Source organism: Salvelinus alpinus, chromosome 6, assembly GCF_045679555.1.
Source record: "Salvelinus alpinus chromosome 6, SLU_Salpinus.1, whole genome shotgun sequence".
NCBI classification, from domain to species: Eukaryota; Metazoa; Chordata; class Actinopteri; order Salmoniformes; family Salmonidae; genus Salvelinus; species Salvelinus alpinus.
In genome coordinates this window covers 59,856,874-59,874,692 of record NC_092091.1, presented here as the reverse complement: position 1 = coordinate 59,874,692, position 17,819 = coordinate 59,856,874, and the positions used below count along the sequence as shown (strand labels likewise).

General features: G+C 44.3%; 1 protein-coding gene and 1 long non-coding RNA gene across 4 annotated transcripts in view; one reads left to right on the top strand and one right to left on the bottom strand.

The window, feature by feature from the left end:
- The window catches only part of LOC139579024 (sorbin and SH3 domain-containing protein 2-like), a 104,235-nt gene extending 101,818 nt beyond the window's left edge, over positions 1 to 2,417 (bottom strand). For 2 of the 3 annotated variants that reach the window (XM_071407235.1, XM_071407237.1), the window contains exon 1: positions 1,833 to 2,417. The gene's annotated coding sequence lies outside the window, so the exon portion shown is untranslated. The remainder of the gene's footprint in view (positions 1 to 1,832) is intronic. The other variant, XM_071407236.1, reaches the window with a different exon arrangement.
- Positions 1,343 to 13,488, top strand: LOC139579025 (uncharacterized). The gene is made up of 3 exons (XR_011675664.1): positions 1,343 to 1,510; positions 3,209 to 3,281; positions 13,199 to 13,488. It is a non-coding gene; the product is annotated as an uncharacterized lncRNA (long non-coding RNA).
- Positions 13,489 to 17,819: the final 4,331 nt, after the last annotated feature.

Sequence of the window (17,819 nt, the reverse complement as noted above, 5' to 3'; positions counted from 1 at the left end):
AGGTATGAAAACTGGAGAAAACATAACTTAATTTACTCAATGTCTGGTTTTCCAAGTAGGCTATAATCGTTTCACTCAATATCTCCTACACAACTTACAAAGTAAACATGGATGGTGTTGATTGCTGGCTTGGCTAATGATCACCTAGTCCAGGGTTTCCCAAACTCAGGCCTGGGCACACCAGCACCCTGGGTGCATGGATTGGTTTTTGCCCTAGCACTAACACATCCGATTCAAATAACCAACTCATCATCAAGCTTTGGTAATTTGGGGTTCAACATGGGTTATTCTAATAGCTTTAAAGTTCTTTGAAGAACCTTAGTGTTCTTGGCACTGACAATTGCCCCCAAAAGGTTCTTCCATGGGAGGTGGGGTTCATCGGGGAACCTCCTTAGTTGGTGGGGGTTCTTGCAGGAAGCTAACACACCAGAGGATATACCCATTATATTTGGGGCTCTGTGGGAGTTTACCTCATATTTGGATTTTTTTATTCTGCTTTGCCACTAAAATCATAATAAACACTGACAACTAAAATATGTTATTGTTATGCGTAGTATTATTATTAAGGGGTAGGTAAAAAATTTACCCAAAAAGGTTATTCGAGGAACCATTAAAAGGGGTTCTTAAAAGGGGTTCCCCCACAGTTTCAATTTGAAGAACCCCTAAAGGATACTCCAGGAACCTTTTCTTAGAGTGTAGGGCAAAAATATAAAAATGTACACCCAGGGGCAACCTGGTCTCAGAGCATTTTGTAATATTCTGTATGTAAACCCGAGATCCTTCAATTAGTATGATATGATACGTTTTGTATGGTATGTATTAATTTGTGGATGTCCATCCCCCATCACGTATTTATATGTTATGAAATACAATTTGTATTATATGTTACGAGTTTGCAAACGTATGATATCTTCAGAATTCTAGCTAGGTGGCTAACGTTAGCTAGGTGGCTAACATTAGCTAGGCTAGAGTTAGGGTTAAGTTATGCGTTCACCCATCCAATACTTTAAATTTTGCCTTAAGTAAACATCTGTTTTATGTAACCATAACAAATGTAACATATTACACTAATTTGAGTGTGCCGGATTTACATTTACTATGTCACGTCTAGTCTATGAGACCAGGCTGCCAGCGGGGGCACCGGGACCGAGTTTGGGAAACACACAAGCAAGAACAGTGCAACAATGTAATTATTGTATTCAACAAGAAATCCACTTTCTACTCACAACCCCCTGGGCCCGTCTCCACTAATGAGTTTAATGATGGTCCTTGTCTAATTGTTATGTTAATTAACGTGGCCAAATATTGGCGCATCAACTCGAGAGCATCCTTTCTTGTTGAAGAAGGTCACGCTAGACTGGGTTACCGTAAACCTTCTTATCCATTGCCAAGAACTTGCAACACCGGTCCATTGGAATGTGATCAAACCCACTTAGATCGAATTGAAGTCGAGTCGTGTTATCTAGAAGTTGACAAGGAGAAACTTTTCAAATTTTTTGTTCAAATTATGGTGAGTGTTTTATAAATATGCTACAATATAGAACATTAATTGGGATACGTAACAACAACCATTCCGCTATGGCAGAGGACATTTAGGCTAAGCATCAGCACTGTTGTTTTCGTCAATGCATTCCCAAATAAGCAAACCGCAAAACATGATGTTCCGTTAATGTTGCCTTACTTTGAACATTGGCCACATTGCAGCCTTTTCTCAGGATATTGGATAATGTTTTGTCTCTGATATGAAACTCTGTAGATAACCTAGCTACAATAGCTGATGTGCGTTAATTGCAGTAGCGATAGCTTGCAGTGGCTGTTGCAATATTGCTTACCTCAAAGCGAACGCGGAGACATCTGAAGAAATTCGCTCTGCAACAAAATACTGTATCAACCTCGTCGACAGGAGCCTGCTTGGCCGGAATTAAAGTCCATACAAATCTGATATGAGACGGGAAAATGGACAGGGTATACGCTTTTGGCCAGCAGAATTACAAATGACACCGCACACCTGCCTCGTCGTCCTCAATTGGCTCGGTCCAATTTCAAATAAGCAAACGCGCATGGACGTTGATACCGCACCGTGCACGGCCAGGCAAAAGCAAGGCAACACCCTTTCTCCCGGGTCACTTGCTCTCACTCGGAGCTATGGAGATAGCATTGCAGTAAAACTGTCCCTTTACTCCTGACAAAACGCCGTCTCACCACGACAACACCTCTTGACTGAAGAGGGGCTAGCTGAAGAGGAGGAGACGAGAGCTCACATTGTTCCCGCATGATCGTTGCGCGTAGCGACGCGGCTGGGTGCCGCCAATCTGACAGCCCAGGAACAGCTCGCGTTTATCAGATATCATCCAATGGCTCGAGCCTGCCTCCTTGTTTCCCAGCGAAAAGGCGGTTGTATGCGAGGATGATGCTATATGCTGTGTGCACCTCCATGTGTAAAATGGCCTAGTGCAGTAGCCTATGGTGCAGTTCATTGGCCCCTTCCGTAGTCATGGCAACGACCCTGGTTCAATTATGTGCTCTTCTGGGAGGATGGAATGGAGATGAGAGATGTGCAGGTCACCTATAACAGGGCAAAATGTCATTCCCCTACCTCTGCATATAGTTTGCAAAAGACCAGCACATGTGCTTACAATGCAGTGGCCTATATTGGAGCCTGTAGCCTATACGGCCTGTTTCTCTGCACTACTGGTTAGGATGCACAATGAGCCTGCAGTGTATGATCCATAGCTAGAGAAATAGAGCACCTGCAGAAGATAAGTTATCTATCAAGATTTGCATTTTATCAGGCATTGCAAACACACACACACATACATCCATATTGTATCACCATGGCCATCAAAGTATACCAAAAATATTACATGTTGTACACACAGTGAGTTTTGAAAGCATGGTATAGCCTAACTCACACACACACCACTGAATTATTCAGATGAAGTGTAAGGGGGTTGCCCATGACCCATATAGATGTCCTCTGTGGTGTCTGGTCATGGCAGGGGAAAGCACATTGCTTTGAGAGCAGGGTTGACACATGCTGCATACACACAGTGGAAGCTTCATACTCACTTCCATTACCTTGGTCACTGTCCAAATGTCTTTGAAAGCTATATGCTCTGAATTAAATTAGATACGATACTCCCTGTGAAACATTGGGCATAATTTGTGTGAAGTGTTTCACAAAATGAAATGACATTGTACATTTCAGATTTTTGGGGGGGATACGAGTGTCTGTGACCAACCAGCTATCGAAACCCAGGCTTCCCAACCAGCTCAAGAAGGTAAGGTGACAACTTTATCAGTCGCTATACTCTGCCAGCCTTCGATACATCACTCTGGGCCATTCAAGTGATAGAGATGACCTCAACTCCAGTGATTATTATTTGACACTGGTGGTCATCTATGAACATTTGAAACATTTGAAGAACGATCTTGCCTTAATGGCCATGTACTCTTATAATCTCCACCCGGCACAGCCAGAAAAGGACTGGCCACCCCTCAGAACCTGGTTCCTCTCTAGGTTTCTTCCTACACTGTAAAACTTTTCCCTGTAAATTTACAGCATTATACTGGCACCACAGTTGCCAGTTTAATACTGTAATTTTGCTTTACAGCAGTGATTCTGTAATAGTTTATAGTATTTTCCATAATATAAAAAGATATTACAGCATTCCTGCAGTAAATTTACAGCAAGGATGCTGTAATATGTTTTACAGTAAGGAAAATCATGCTATAAACTATATTACAGCATCACTGCTGTAAAGCAAAATTACAGTATTAAACTGGCAACTGTGGTGCCAGTATAATACTGTACATTTACAGGGAAATACATACAGTAATATACAATTATTTTACAGTACTAAGCAGCATTGCAGGTTGTCTTTAGAAGACAGCTCCCTGAAATGTAATATTGTAAGAAAAACAATACGTGTACAAATATATATTTATTCAATTTCATAACATGAATTTCATATGAATTGCACTTAAACCACAAAGAACAACATTTGAAAAGAGCAACAGTACAACTCCAGATAGTAGGGGAGAGAGATATACAGTGATAAAAACATTGACAAATACTAGCAAATAATGTACTTCACCATACACAAACCAAGACATCAGAATAGGTCATTCTTGAAAATACAGGATTATGTAAGAAAAAAATTTAATCTAAACAGATCAATGAAAAATAGGAAAACAACAATTGAACAGGGAGACATTTTTACAAAAAACTATAACAAGAACTGCTTGCCTGCCTGTCTTTGAGAGAGAAATGACAAAAAGAGATTGAGAAAGAAAGAGGCTGAGAGAGAAGGATGGATAGAGAGGAGCGAGCAGGGCTAGACTGGAGCCAGAGTAGCACGCTACCGCAAGCCAACGCGGGCTCCGGGATGGCACAAGCAGATCATTTGCTGACCCAACCCGCATGGCAGGATTTCTGAGAGAATGAGAGATGCAAACAAGTCTCAAATAAATCTCGGTGGCAACTTGGTGGCATGCAGATTATCACCCCAATCTTCCTAACTCTGATCCTACTTAGAGAGAGAGATTGCTATTACTATCACTACTATCAATACTATCAATACTACTACTATCATCAATACTACTACTACTACTACTACTATCATCAATACTATTACTACTATTATCATCAATACTACTACTATCACTACTACTATCAATACTACTACTATTACTACTACTACTACTATCAATACTATTACTATCGCTACTACTACTATTACTATCACTACTACTATCAATAATACTACTATTACTACCACTACTACTACCAATACTACTGCTATTACTATCACTACTACTATCAATATTACTACTACTATCACCGCTACTATCAATAATATTAATATTACTATCACTACTAATACTATCACTATCACTATTACTATCACTACTACTACTATTACTATCCCTATCACTACTACTATCAATACTACTACTACTACTATCAATACTACTACTATCACTAATACTACCACCACTAGCAATACTACTGCTATTACTACCACTACTACTATCAATACTACTACTATTACTACCACTACTAATATCAATACTACTACTAGCAATACTACTACTATTACTATCACTACTACTATCAATATTACTACTACTGCTATCACCACTACTATCAATACTATTAATATTACTATCACTACTACTACCACTATCACTACTACTATCACTACTACTACCAATACTACTATTACTATCATTAATACTATAAATACTATCAATACTACTACTATCAATACTACTGCTATTACTATCACTACTACTATTAATACTACTACTATTACTACTACTATTAATACTACTACTACTGCCACCACTGCTACTGTCAATAATACTCCTACTACTATCAATACTACTACTATTACTATCGCTACTACTATCAATACTACTACTATTACTATTACTCGCTAGGTAAAAAGGCTATTACTATTACAACTGACAAATAAAGTTTGTGTTCATCAGGTGTGTGTGTTTGTGTACTCACATGTTGGAGTTTTTCCACTCAAACTCCGTCAGGTCTGCGAGAAAGCGTGTAACACGTGGGTCAATTGGCAATGGCTTCCTCTGAACGACCTTTCCGGTATTGCGGATCACTCCTGCTTTCACTGTGTATTTGGTTCTCTCAGGGGTTATTCGAGCCAGGAACCTGCACAACCCAACATAGAATATATTAAATCAGTTGAGGCATTGAAAAAATAACAATAAGAAATATCATTGCAATGTAACAAACAAATGCTAAATGTAAGTGTTGGATGAATGAATGTTCAATGTTTACCTCTGTATCAGCTCCAAGGTTGCAGAGGCCGACTTCTGGTATTCTATGCTAAAAACATAGAAAGTGCTGAAGAGCACAGAGGGCAGCAGCAAAGTTGGACTCATTGTCCAAAACACAGACCACTCTCCCCTCGATCGACACAATCCATTTTGAGGAAACCCAATAGAGTATTTCTTGAAATACACAAAAGTAAGGGTGTTAGTGTATACTTACTAGACATCTCTAGATAGGTACCGCAATACTATACACAGTTGAAGTCGGAAGTTTACATACACCTTAGCCAAATACATTTAAACTCAGTTTTTCACAATTCCTGACATTTAATCCTAGTAAATATTCCCTGTTTTAGGTCAGTTAGGATAACCACTTTATTTTAAGAATGTGAAATGTCAGAATAATAGTAGAGAGAATGATTTATTTCAGCTTTTATTTCTTTCATCACATTCCCAGTGGGTCAGAAGTTTACATACACCCAATTAGTATTTGGTAGCATTGCCTTTAAATTGTTTAACTTGGGTCAAATGTTTTGGGTAGCCTTCCACAAGCTTCCGACAATAAGTTGGGTGAATTTTGGCCCATTCCTCCTGACAGAGATGGTGTAACTGAGTCAGGTTTATAGGCCTCCTTGCTCGCAGACGCTTTTTCAGTTCTGTGCACACATTGTCTATAGGATTGAGGTCAGAGCTTTGTGATGGCCACTCCAATACCTTGACTTTGTTGTCCTTAAGCCATTTTGCCACAACTTTGGAAGTATGCTTGGGGTCATTGTCCATTTGGAAGACCCATTTGCAACCAAGCTTTAACTTCCTGACTAATGTCTTGAGATGGTGCTTCAATATATCCACATCATTTTTCTTTCTCATGATGCCATCAATTTTGTGAAGTGCACCAGTCCCTCCTGCAGCAAAGCACACCCACAACATGATACTGCCACCCCCGTGTTTCACGGTTGGGATGGTGTTCTTCGGCTTGCAAGCCTCCCCCTTTTTCCTCCAAACATAACGATGGTCATTATGGCCAAACAGTTATATTTTTGTTTCATCAGACCAGAGGACATTTCTCAAAAAATTACAATCTTTGTACCCATGTGCAGTTGCAAACCGTAGTCTGGCTTTTTTATGGCGGTTTGGGAGCAGTGGCTTCTTCCTTGCTGAGTGGCCTTTCAGATTATGTTGATATAGGACTCGTTTTACTGTGGATATAGATACTTTTGTACCTGTTTCCTCCAGCATTTTCACAAGGTCCTTTGCTGTTGTTATGGGATAGATTTGCACTTTTCGCACCAAAGTACGTTCATCTCTAGGAGACAGAACGTGTCTCCTTCCTGAGCGGTATGACGGCTGCGTGGTCCCATGGTGTTTATACTTGCGTACTATTGTTTGTACAAATGAACGTGGTACCTTCAGGCGTTTGGAAATTGCTCCCAAGGATGAACCAGACTTGTGGAGGTCTACGATTTTATTTCTGAGGTCTTGGCTGATTTCTTTAGATTTTCCCATGATGTCAAGCAAAGAGGCACTGAGTTTGAAGGTAGGCCTTGAAATACACCCACAGGTACCCCTCCAATTGACTCAAATTATGTCAATTAGCCTATCAGAAGCTTCTAAAGCCATGACATCATTTTCTGGAATTTTCCAAGTTGTTTAAAGGCACAGTCAACTTAGTGTATGTAAACTTCTGACCCGCTGGAATTGTGATACAGTGAATTATAGGTGAAATAATCTGTCTGTAAACAATTGTTGGAAAAATGACTTGTGTCATGCACAAAGTAGATGTCCTAACGACTTGCCAAAACTATAGTTTGTTAACAAGAAATGTGTGGAGTGGTTGAAAAACAAGTTTAATTGACTCCTATCTAAGTGTATGTAAACTTCCGACTTCAACTGTACATATATAAAAATATTCAAATCATGTGTAATAGTACAGTATAAACACCATTAATCATATTTTTACATTTTTTACATTTAAGTCATTTAGCAGACGCTCTTATCCAGAGCGACTTACAAATTGGTGCATTCACCTTATGATATCCAGTGGAACAACCACTTTACAATAGTGCATCTAACTCTTTTAAGGGGGGGGGGGGGGTTAGAAGGATTACTTTATCCTATCCTAGGTATTCCTTAAAGAGGTGGGGTTTCAGGTGTCTCCGGAAGGTGGTGATTGACTCCGCTGACCTGGCGTCGTGAGGGAGTTTGTTCCACCATTGGGGTGCCAGAGCAGCGAACAGTTTTGACTGGGCTGAGCGGGAACTGTACTTCCTCAGAGGTAGGGAGGCGAGCAGGCCAGAGGTGGATGAACGCAGTGCCCTTGTTTGGGTGTAGGGCCTGATCAGAGCCTGAAGGTACGGAGGTGCCGTTCCCCTCACAGCTCCGTAGGCAAGCACCATGGTCTTGTAGCGGATGCGAGCTTCAACTGGAAGCCAGTGGAGAGAGCGGAGGAGCGGGGTGACGTGAGAGAACTTGGGAAAGTTGAACACCAGACGGGCTGCGGCGTTCTGGATGAGTTGTAGGGGTTTAATGGCACAGGCAGGGAGCCCAGCCAACAGCGAGTTGCAGTAATCCAGACGGGAGATGACAAGTGCCTGGATTAGGACCTGCGCCGCTTCCTGCGTGAGGCAGGGTCGTACTCTGCGAATGTTGTAGAGCATGAACCTACAGGAACGGGTCACCGCCTTGATGTTAGTTGAGAACGACAGGGTGTTGTCCAGGATCACGCCAAGGTTCTTAGCACTCTGGGAGGAGGACACAATGGAGTTGTCAACCGTGATGGCGAGATCATGGAACGGGCAGTCCTTCCCCGGGAGGAAGAGCAGCTCCGTCTTGCCGAGGTTCAGCTTGAGGTGGTGATCCGTCATCCACACTGATATGTCTGCCAGACATGCAGAGATGCGATTCACCACCTGGTTATCAGAGGGGGGAAAGGAGAAGATTAATTGTGTGTCGTCTGCATAGCAATGATAGGAGAGACCATGTGAGGATATGACAGAGCCAAGTGACTTGGTGTATAGCGAGAATAGGAGAGGGCCTAGAACAGAGCCCTGGGGGACACCAGTGGTGAGAGCACGTGGTGCGGAGACAGATTCTCGCCACGCCACCTGGTAGGAGCGACCTGTCAGGTAGGACGCAATCCAAGCGTGGACCTTGCCGGAGATGCCCAGCTCGGAGAGGGTGCATATAAACTTTATAAGTATAAAAACACTATTCCTTACATCTGCCAAGAGGAACAGAGATTCGTCCTTCTCTTTGAAGTGGGTCAACAAAAGAATGGCAGCAGTGGCTGTTAGATCGTCATTGCCTTTTATGTAACCGACGATTTTATTGAGAAGGCACTGGAACTCTCTCCTCAATTTGGTCTTTTGGCTTTTGATAAAAAGTTGACAATTCTCTTACCCTTGTTCAGGAGAACTTGAGTCAGGTGACTGTCAATCACGAGTATTGAAATGGTTGCAGAGCCATAACTTGGTGAAAAGGAAAGGCCACTGTTCCTGGACGTCACTGATGCTTGGAGAAGGACAAGTGTCCTATCCATTGTTACAAATCCTATCCCTTCTTCATTTTCTTAAAAAAAAATACAAAGAAAAAAACTGTTAGGCTATGCGCTGCACTCCATATCAGCACAAGAGGACAAACAAACAATTCACAGAAACATTTGTATATTTTTGTACTTTTATGTATTTCCGTCCTTTTTATTGCATATGCCTCGCTCCCTCATAGCATAAACCATTTATTTTGAGGGCAAACAAACAAACTATTTACAGACTCTTTTTAACCTTGTGTGTGTGTGTCACGATCGTTATAAGGAGTGGACCAAGATGCAGCGTGGTATGTTTCCATCCTTTTATTAGGAAGAGAAACTTAAAGAACAAAAACAATAAAGCGAACAAATGAAACGTGAAGCTCAGAGTAGTGCTCACAGGCAACTATACCTAGACAAGATCCCACAAAGCACAATGGGGAAATGGCTACCTAAATATGATCCCCAATCAGAGACAACGATAAACAGCTGCCTCTGATTGGGAACCATACCAGGCCAACATAGACATATAATTCCCTAGATAACCCACCCTTAATCACATCCCGACCTAACCAACATAGAGAATAAACAGCTCTCTATGGTCAGGGCGTGACAGTGTGTGTGTACACTCTTAGAAAAAAGGGTTCCGAAAGGGTTCTTTGGCTGTCCCCATAGGAGAACCCTTTTTGATTCCAAGTAGAACCCTTTTGGGTTCCATGTAGAACCCTCTGTGGAAAGGGTTCTACATGGAACCCAGAAGAGTTCTACCTGGAACAAAAAAAGGTTATACCAGTAACTGGAATCAAAAAGGGATCTTCAAAGGGTTCTCTTATGGGGACAGCCAAATAACCATTTTAGGTTCTAGATAGCACCTTTTTTAATAACAATGACATAAATATGTTACATTTATGAATCAAGATCACACCTCTTTGGTTGAAGGACTGAAGCAATTCCTGGCACTATATCGGCGTCAAATTGTATTTTATGTCCTCCGGCTGAACATATTCAAGGTCGTTAATATTCTCCACTTGTAACGGCTGTCCTCCTCCTCTTCATCCGAAGAGGAGGAGCAGGGATTGAACCAAGGTGCAGCGGGTTGTGAATACATAATGAATTTATTGACAAGACGAAAAACGAACACGAACTACACTTGAAATGATACAAAATAACAAACGACGTAGACTGACCTAAACATGAGAACTTACATAGACACGAAGAACGCACGAACAGGAACAGACTACATACACACCGAAACAGTCCCGTGTGGTACGAAATAACATACAGACACGGAAGACAACCACCCACGACAAACAATGTGAAACAACCTCCCTATGTATGTCTCTCAATCAGAGGAAAACGAAAACACCTGCCTCTGATTGAGAGCCATACAAGGTCAATTAAACCTGACACTTAACATAGAACAAACACAGACTGCCCACCCATCTCACGTCCTGACCCACTAAACACAACAATACAAAAGGAAAACAAGGTCAGGAACGTGACAGAACCCCCCCCTTAAGGTGCGAACTCCGGACGCACCATAAAAAAAAGTCTAGGGGAGGGTCTGGGTGGGCATCTGTCCGCGGCGGCGGCTCTGGCGCAGGACGTGGATCCCATCCCACCATAATAAATCCCCGCTTCTGTGGCCTCCTCAAGGTGGCGACCCTCGCCACCGACCTTGGACTGGGAACCCTAGACATGGGTCCCGCTGGATTTAGGGGCAGCCCCGGACTGAGGGACGGCAGCTCCGGACTGAGGGACAACACCGGACTGGCTGGCGGATCCTGGCTGGCTGGCTCTGGCGGATCCTGGCTAGCTGGCTCTGGCTGGTCCTGGCTGGACGGCTCTGGCTGGTCCTGGCTGGACGGCTCTGGCTGGTCCTGGCTGGACGGCTCTGGCTGGTCCTGGCTGGACGGCTCTGGCTGGTCCTGGCTGGACGGCTCTGGCTGGTCCTGGCTGGCGGAAAGCTCTGGCTGGTCCTGGCTGGCGGAAGGCTCTGGCTGATCCGGTCTGGCGGAAGGCTCTGGCTGATCCGGTCTGGCGGAAGGCTCTGGCTGATCTGGTCTGGCGGAAGGCTCTGGCTGATCCGGTCTGGCGGAAGGCTCTGGCTGATCCGGTCTGGCGGAAGGCTCTGGCTGATCCGGTCTGGCGGAAGGCTCTGGCTGATCCGGTCTGGCGGAAGGCTCTGGCTGATCCAGTCTGGCGGAAGGCTCTGGCTGATCCGGTCTGGCGGAAGGCTCTAGCGGCTCCTGTCTGGCGGACGGCTCTGTAGGCTCTTGGCAGACGGGCGGCTTTGCAGGCTCATGGCAGACGGGCGGCTTTGCAGGCTCATGACAGACGGGCAGCTTTGCAGGCTCATGACAGACGGGCAGTTCAGGCGCCGTTGGGCAGACGGACAGTTCAGGCGCCGCTGGGCAGACGGGCAGTTCAGGCGCCGCTGGGCAGACGGGCAGTTCAGGCGCCGCTGGGCAGACGGGCAGTTCAGGCGCCGCTGGGCAGATGGGCACACCTGTAGGGAGGAGACGGAGAGACAGCCTGGTGCGTGGGGCTGCCACAGGACCCACCAGGCTGGAGAGACCTACAGGAGGCTTGATGTTACGAGGCACCTGAAGGACCGGGCTGTGGGGGAGTACTGGAGCTCTGGTGCGCAGCCTTGGCACCACTCCCCCAGGCTGGAATACTACACCAGCCCGTACCCTCCAGAGTGCAGGCACAGGTTGAACCGGGCTGTGGATGAGCACTGGATATCTAGTGCCTACTACACGCACTTCTCTCTTAGGCTCTACTACCACATTTGCCCGGTACGAGCGGAGCGTAGGCATAGGACGCACTGCACCCTCCCAGCGCTCCGGAGACACAGCACGCAGAGCCGGCGCAGGATACCCTGGACCGAAACTGCGTACCGGAGACCAGACGCGCTGAGCAGGCACAATACGCCCCGGCTGGATGCCCACACTCACTTGACACTTTCGGGGGGCTGCCCTATAGCGCACCAGGCTATGGGCACGCACTGGCGACACCGTGCGCTTAACCGCATAACACGGTGCCTGACCAGTGACGCGTTGCTTATAATAAGCACGAGGAGTGCGCTCAGGTCTGCTACCTGGCTTAGCCACACTCCTCTCTAGCCCCCCCCAAAAAAAATTCTGGGGTTGCCTCTCGTACCTGTCCCGCTGCCGTGCTGCCTCCTCATATCGCCTCCGTTCAGCTTTCGCTTTCTCCAGCTCAGCTTTGGGGCGGCGATACTCCCCAGCCTGTGCCCAGGGTCCTTCTCCGTTCAAGATCTCCTCCCATGTCCATGAATCCTGGGATCTCTGCGGTTGCTGTCGCTGCCCTTTTCCCCGCTGCTTGGTTCTGGTAATTTGGTGGGTGGTTCTGTAACGGCTGTCCTCCTCCTCTTCCTCCGAAGAGGAGGAGCAGGGATTGAACCAAGGTGCAGCGGGTTGTGAATACATAATGAATTTATTGACAAGACGAAAAACGAACACGAACTACACTTGAAATGATACAAAATAACAAACGACGTAGACTGACCTAAACATGAGAACTTACATAGACACGAAGAACGCACGAACAGGAACAGACTACATACACACCGAAACAGTCCCGTGTGGTACGAAATAACATACAGACACGGAAGACAACCACCCACGACAAACAATGTGAAACAACCTCCCTATGTATGTCTCTCAATCAGAGGAAAACGAAAACACCTGCCTCTGATTGAGAGCCATACAAGGTCAATTAAACCTGACATTTAACATAGAACAAACACAGACTGCCCACCCATCTCATGTCCTGACCCACTAAACACAACAATACAAAAGGAAAACAAGGTCAGGAACGTGACACCACTCCTACATTTGCCCTCAGATGCTCTGACAAAGATCTCACCACCTCGGTCTCCAACTCGGGCAATTGGTGTTTAATTGCATCTTGAAGACCCTCCATGCCTACACTGGTTTAAGGAGAACACACTGAGTGATGCAGGGAAACAACAGAGAAACCTGACACTTTATAAACTGGTAGTGGGTGAGTAATTATTAGACTATCTTCATTAACACACACATAATTAATCTGAGAATCTGGTATAAAATGAACCCCGAGATCGACCAGTGACACAGACAGATACACTCCAACAATTAAATGAACCTGTGATTCTGTGACCAGAATCTGTGAGATCTTTCCAAATGTGTATCCGTCATCATTTTCTCCCATTAAAACAAGGCCTTTAGTGTAAGTTTTTACTTTGTATAAAATGTTTGACACCTCTGCAGTGCTTTGCTTTGTGAACCCTTTTGACTGTACAGCTCCCTGAATGGCGTTGTTATATAATTGCTCCTCACATTAATTCATGACACCAACAACTTCAATGCTATGTGGAAACAATTGGCAGCTGCATAAGTAAGATTTACATTTACATTTTAAGTCATTTAGCAGACACTCTTATCCAGAGCGACTTACAAATTGGAAAGTTCATACATATTCAACCTGGTCCCCCCGTGGGGAATGAACCCACAACCCTGGCGTTGCAAGCGCCATGCTCTACCAACTGAGCCACACGGGACCGAAGATTGGAGTAACTGGTGGCACTCGGGCAAGTTTTCTGGCACACTCCTTGAAGTAGGAGTGCTTGCTCTCAAACCTCGGTGTCCACAAACAAATGAGTCGCCCAAATTGCAGGATGAGGTCGGGGTAGTGTAACAAGTTGTGATGCTTTGGTGCAATGCTACCCCACAAGCAAAACTGTAGTTTGCCACATTATGTTTTTTTGCATGAGTAATGAATGCTTTAATATTTAGGAAACAGAAATTGCAGGATTTACACCTGTACATTCCCAATACAGCTACTTCCAGCTACCAGCAAGCCTGCAATATCAAAATTACACTACCCCCCAGCCACCAAATTGCATGGACACACGAAGAGAGCTATCAAGCTATACGTTACCATGCAACTCGTGCCAACCACACAATCTAAAAAATAATATTATAGACTACAAGGATAAATAAAATATCAGTCTGTGCCTGATGTTTCAGAAATCATTAATATAACGTTGCCTAATTAATGTTTGGATAAGGATCACTTCTGAAAAATTAGCAAAACCACATGGGAAAATGCCACGACCATCGCCCTGAATAATGCTTGCAAGCTAACCACACAATCTGAAGAAAACTGAAGTAAAAGAATACCCTGCAGGGTGAAATATCAGTCTGTGGCTGTTGTTTCTGAATTAATTAATTTAACGGACTAATAAGGGCAACAAAAGCAAAGGGGGAATATTCCAGTACACTTTTGCTAAATCACACGAACCCCGAGACTGAATAGAGTTAACGTTAACCAGAGATATTTAGAGAAAGGTGTCCAATGGAGTTCCTCATCTCTGAGCTATAGCTAACGTTAGCAAGCACAATTCCCATTTCATCTGAGCGCTTCCATTCCTCTCATTCCAACTACAGAATCACCCATCACCCAAAGAGTATACGTCCCAATGCAACAACATGTCAGTCCGTGCCTGCTGATAAACTGAAGGCGTATTCGAAATAGCTAAACTCTCGCTCCCTCTCGCTCCGAGCTGTATTTTTGTCCGGTGAAGCCTACGACCACTTTGCCACTAATACCATAGAGTTAGCACCATGTCACCCATGTCATGCACCCACCGGTAAAATCATTTAGCCTATCCAAGGAAACACACATATGGATTTCTGCACGTTGTTAATACTAAAATGATTTGCTCTATAGCTACGATATCACTGATTATTTTACCAGCAAGAAAGATCAACATAACAAACCGACATGTCAACTTGGCTATACTGTTAGCTAACACAATCCAAACAAGCTAACGTTAGCTAGCTAGTTGCTTAGAGTTAAGAAAACATGCAGTAGGTATTTACAATTATATAGTATATGGAATTAGTACATACCTAGCAGCTTCTCAAAAATATTTTGGCGACTTTTGCACTAAAATACAAAATAAAATAGCTCGAGTAGAACAGAAAGCGTATATTCTCATTAGTCTTCCCTCACAGATCGTTTGGCGCGGAGCATCGCATTAGTGGAAATCAAGTCTGTTCTCAGGGCAGGCCTGTTTGTAGATAGGTTCGTGTCACGTCGGGGACATAGTTAGCATTTTAGCTTTCCCTAACTTTCCTAACCTGCTGCGTTAATTCTCGTAACCTGCTAAGAAAAGCAACTTCTGCTAGTCAAAACCGACAGACCTGCCCTGAGAACAGTATTTGTTTCAACACTGTGATACAACTCTCTTTCTCTCACACACACACCACAGAAGTTTGGCGCCGCCAACTACAGCAGTGTTTGAGTACTACTTTTACAGGTGGCTTACAATGACAGTTAATAACAGTATTTTTCAGCATTTTACCCATAATGCAGTGTAATCTACAGCATGAATGCTGTAAAACACATTTAAGGTAGTTTACTGTGCATTCTACAGTGTTTTACTGTTGAAATTACAGAAAAGTCTTACAGTGTAGGTTCCTGCCTTTCTAGGGAGTTTTTCTAGCCACCGTGATTCTAGATCTGCATTGCTTGCTCTTTGGGGTTTTAGGCTGGGTTTCTGTACAGCACTTTCTGACAAATGCTGATGTAAAAAGGGCTTTATAAATACATTTCATTGATTGAACAGATAAGGAATCATTTAGCCTTAGAGCCCAGGGCTATTCTTTCCATTTTCTGCTTCATTACCAGTTCTATAGCAGACGCTAGACCGCTGGTGTTTTGCTACACTTGCCCAGACAGTTGTAAACCCTTAACAGGTGTCGTAGTGGAATAACATGAGTAAGAACAAACCGAGTTTACATGGAGTACTAATGCATCGTAAACACCACTGGGACAGAAATGAATGAGACTAACGGAAAGGGGGCACACACACACACACACACACACTTGCACACATGCATGCACATGCAGGAACCCATATCGCTTATGCATTTTTAAAATGTTTTTCCAGTGTAGGTTGTTATGAACAGTCTAGTGGGCATATCAGTGGGTGACGACCTCATAAGGAAGTGAAGACATATATTAAACATTATCAAGGATAAAATCACAACAAAGCTTGAAGACTTATTTCCATTGTGGTCCTTTGAATGGAGTTGGCAGAAGTTGCCCCAACCACTGATCTAGGGTCAGATGTTATCATCCCCCTGATGGTTAAGGTTAGGATTGGGGTTCAGGGTAACTGATCCTAGATCTGTGGTTAAGGGCACGTTGTATATGAAGCGTTTTGAAGCTTCCATCCAGTTTGGTGTCCCCCGCCCCTCCCTCTACACAAGGTCAAAGATGGCCAAATATAACCATTCGTTGATAGATGACCTTTGAGGGGTGGTAACAACATCAAAGAGTGTGTGTGTGTGCGCGCAGGCGTGTGTGTGTCCAAATATGTGTGTGTGTGTGGGGTCTGTTTAGTTTCTGCTACCATCTTGAAATAATATACTCATACTGCAAAATCCAAAAGCATCCTACTGTTGTCAAGTGGAGCCCTTCTTTTAGGGGGGGGGGGGTGTTATCCGCAGGGCATAGTGGGCCCTTAAATAGCACCCTTATCCCGTCAACTCCAGGGGGACAGACATGGGACAGGCCCCTCGCTGGGTCTGGAGAGAGAGGGTGACGCTGCGGTGGCGTCTAGTATGCAGGGACCCGCCGGTGACAGGGACACAGGAAGATATACTTAGGGGTGACGGCTGGGGCCATTGCAGTACACTGGCGGACTGGTGGTTCATGGAAAAAGCCAGCTAGTTTCATGGAGGTCAGGCTTGTCTGCTGGGTCTCTTGGCTTGATTTGCTTTTAGCTCATACCCAGCCAGGATTGGAACTAGGCCTCACTGAACCAAGGATTTAGAAACTGTAAAATGCATCTTTCTTTTCTTTCATGGCTGGATAGGTAAATACTTCCTATCTGACCCCAGAACTTGTCCAATCATCTCAGCCCAGTAGTCACTTCAATGTGAGGAGGAAAGGAAGGAAATATGTATTTTCGAATTATTGGGACAAGGCCTGAGAGTCTAAGAATTCAATGTTTAGAAATAAACCCTTGGTTCTTGGGCATTCACAGACACCCTGCCTTCATGGTGTCTGTGAATGTCGGAGCTAATAGCTGAAGGTTGATTCATAAACATAAGGGGTCCAGCACAGTCTGGCATAACTAAGGTGTGACATATTTTGGCACCGCCCATCCCACCTCTCACAATGTGGCGTAGCGGTCTAAGGCACTGCATCTCAGTGCTAGAGGCATCACTACAGACCCTGGTTCGATTCCAGGCTGTATCACAACCAGTGATTGGGAGTACCATAGGGCGATGCACAGTTGGCCCAGCCACGTCCGGGTTAGGGTTTGGCCGTGGTAGGCCATCATTGTAAATAAGAATTTGTTAACAGACTTGCCTAGTTAAAAAAAAAGGTAAAATGTATATATATTTTTTTTAACAAACGCAGTGAAAAGGGGGGCTCCCTGCCCCCGTGTCTCTCTTTAATTTTAACGTCC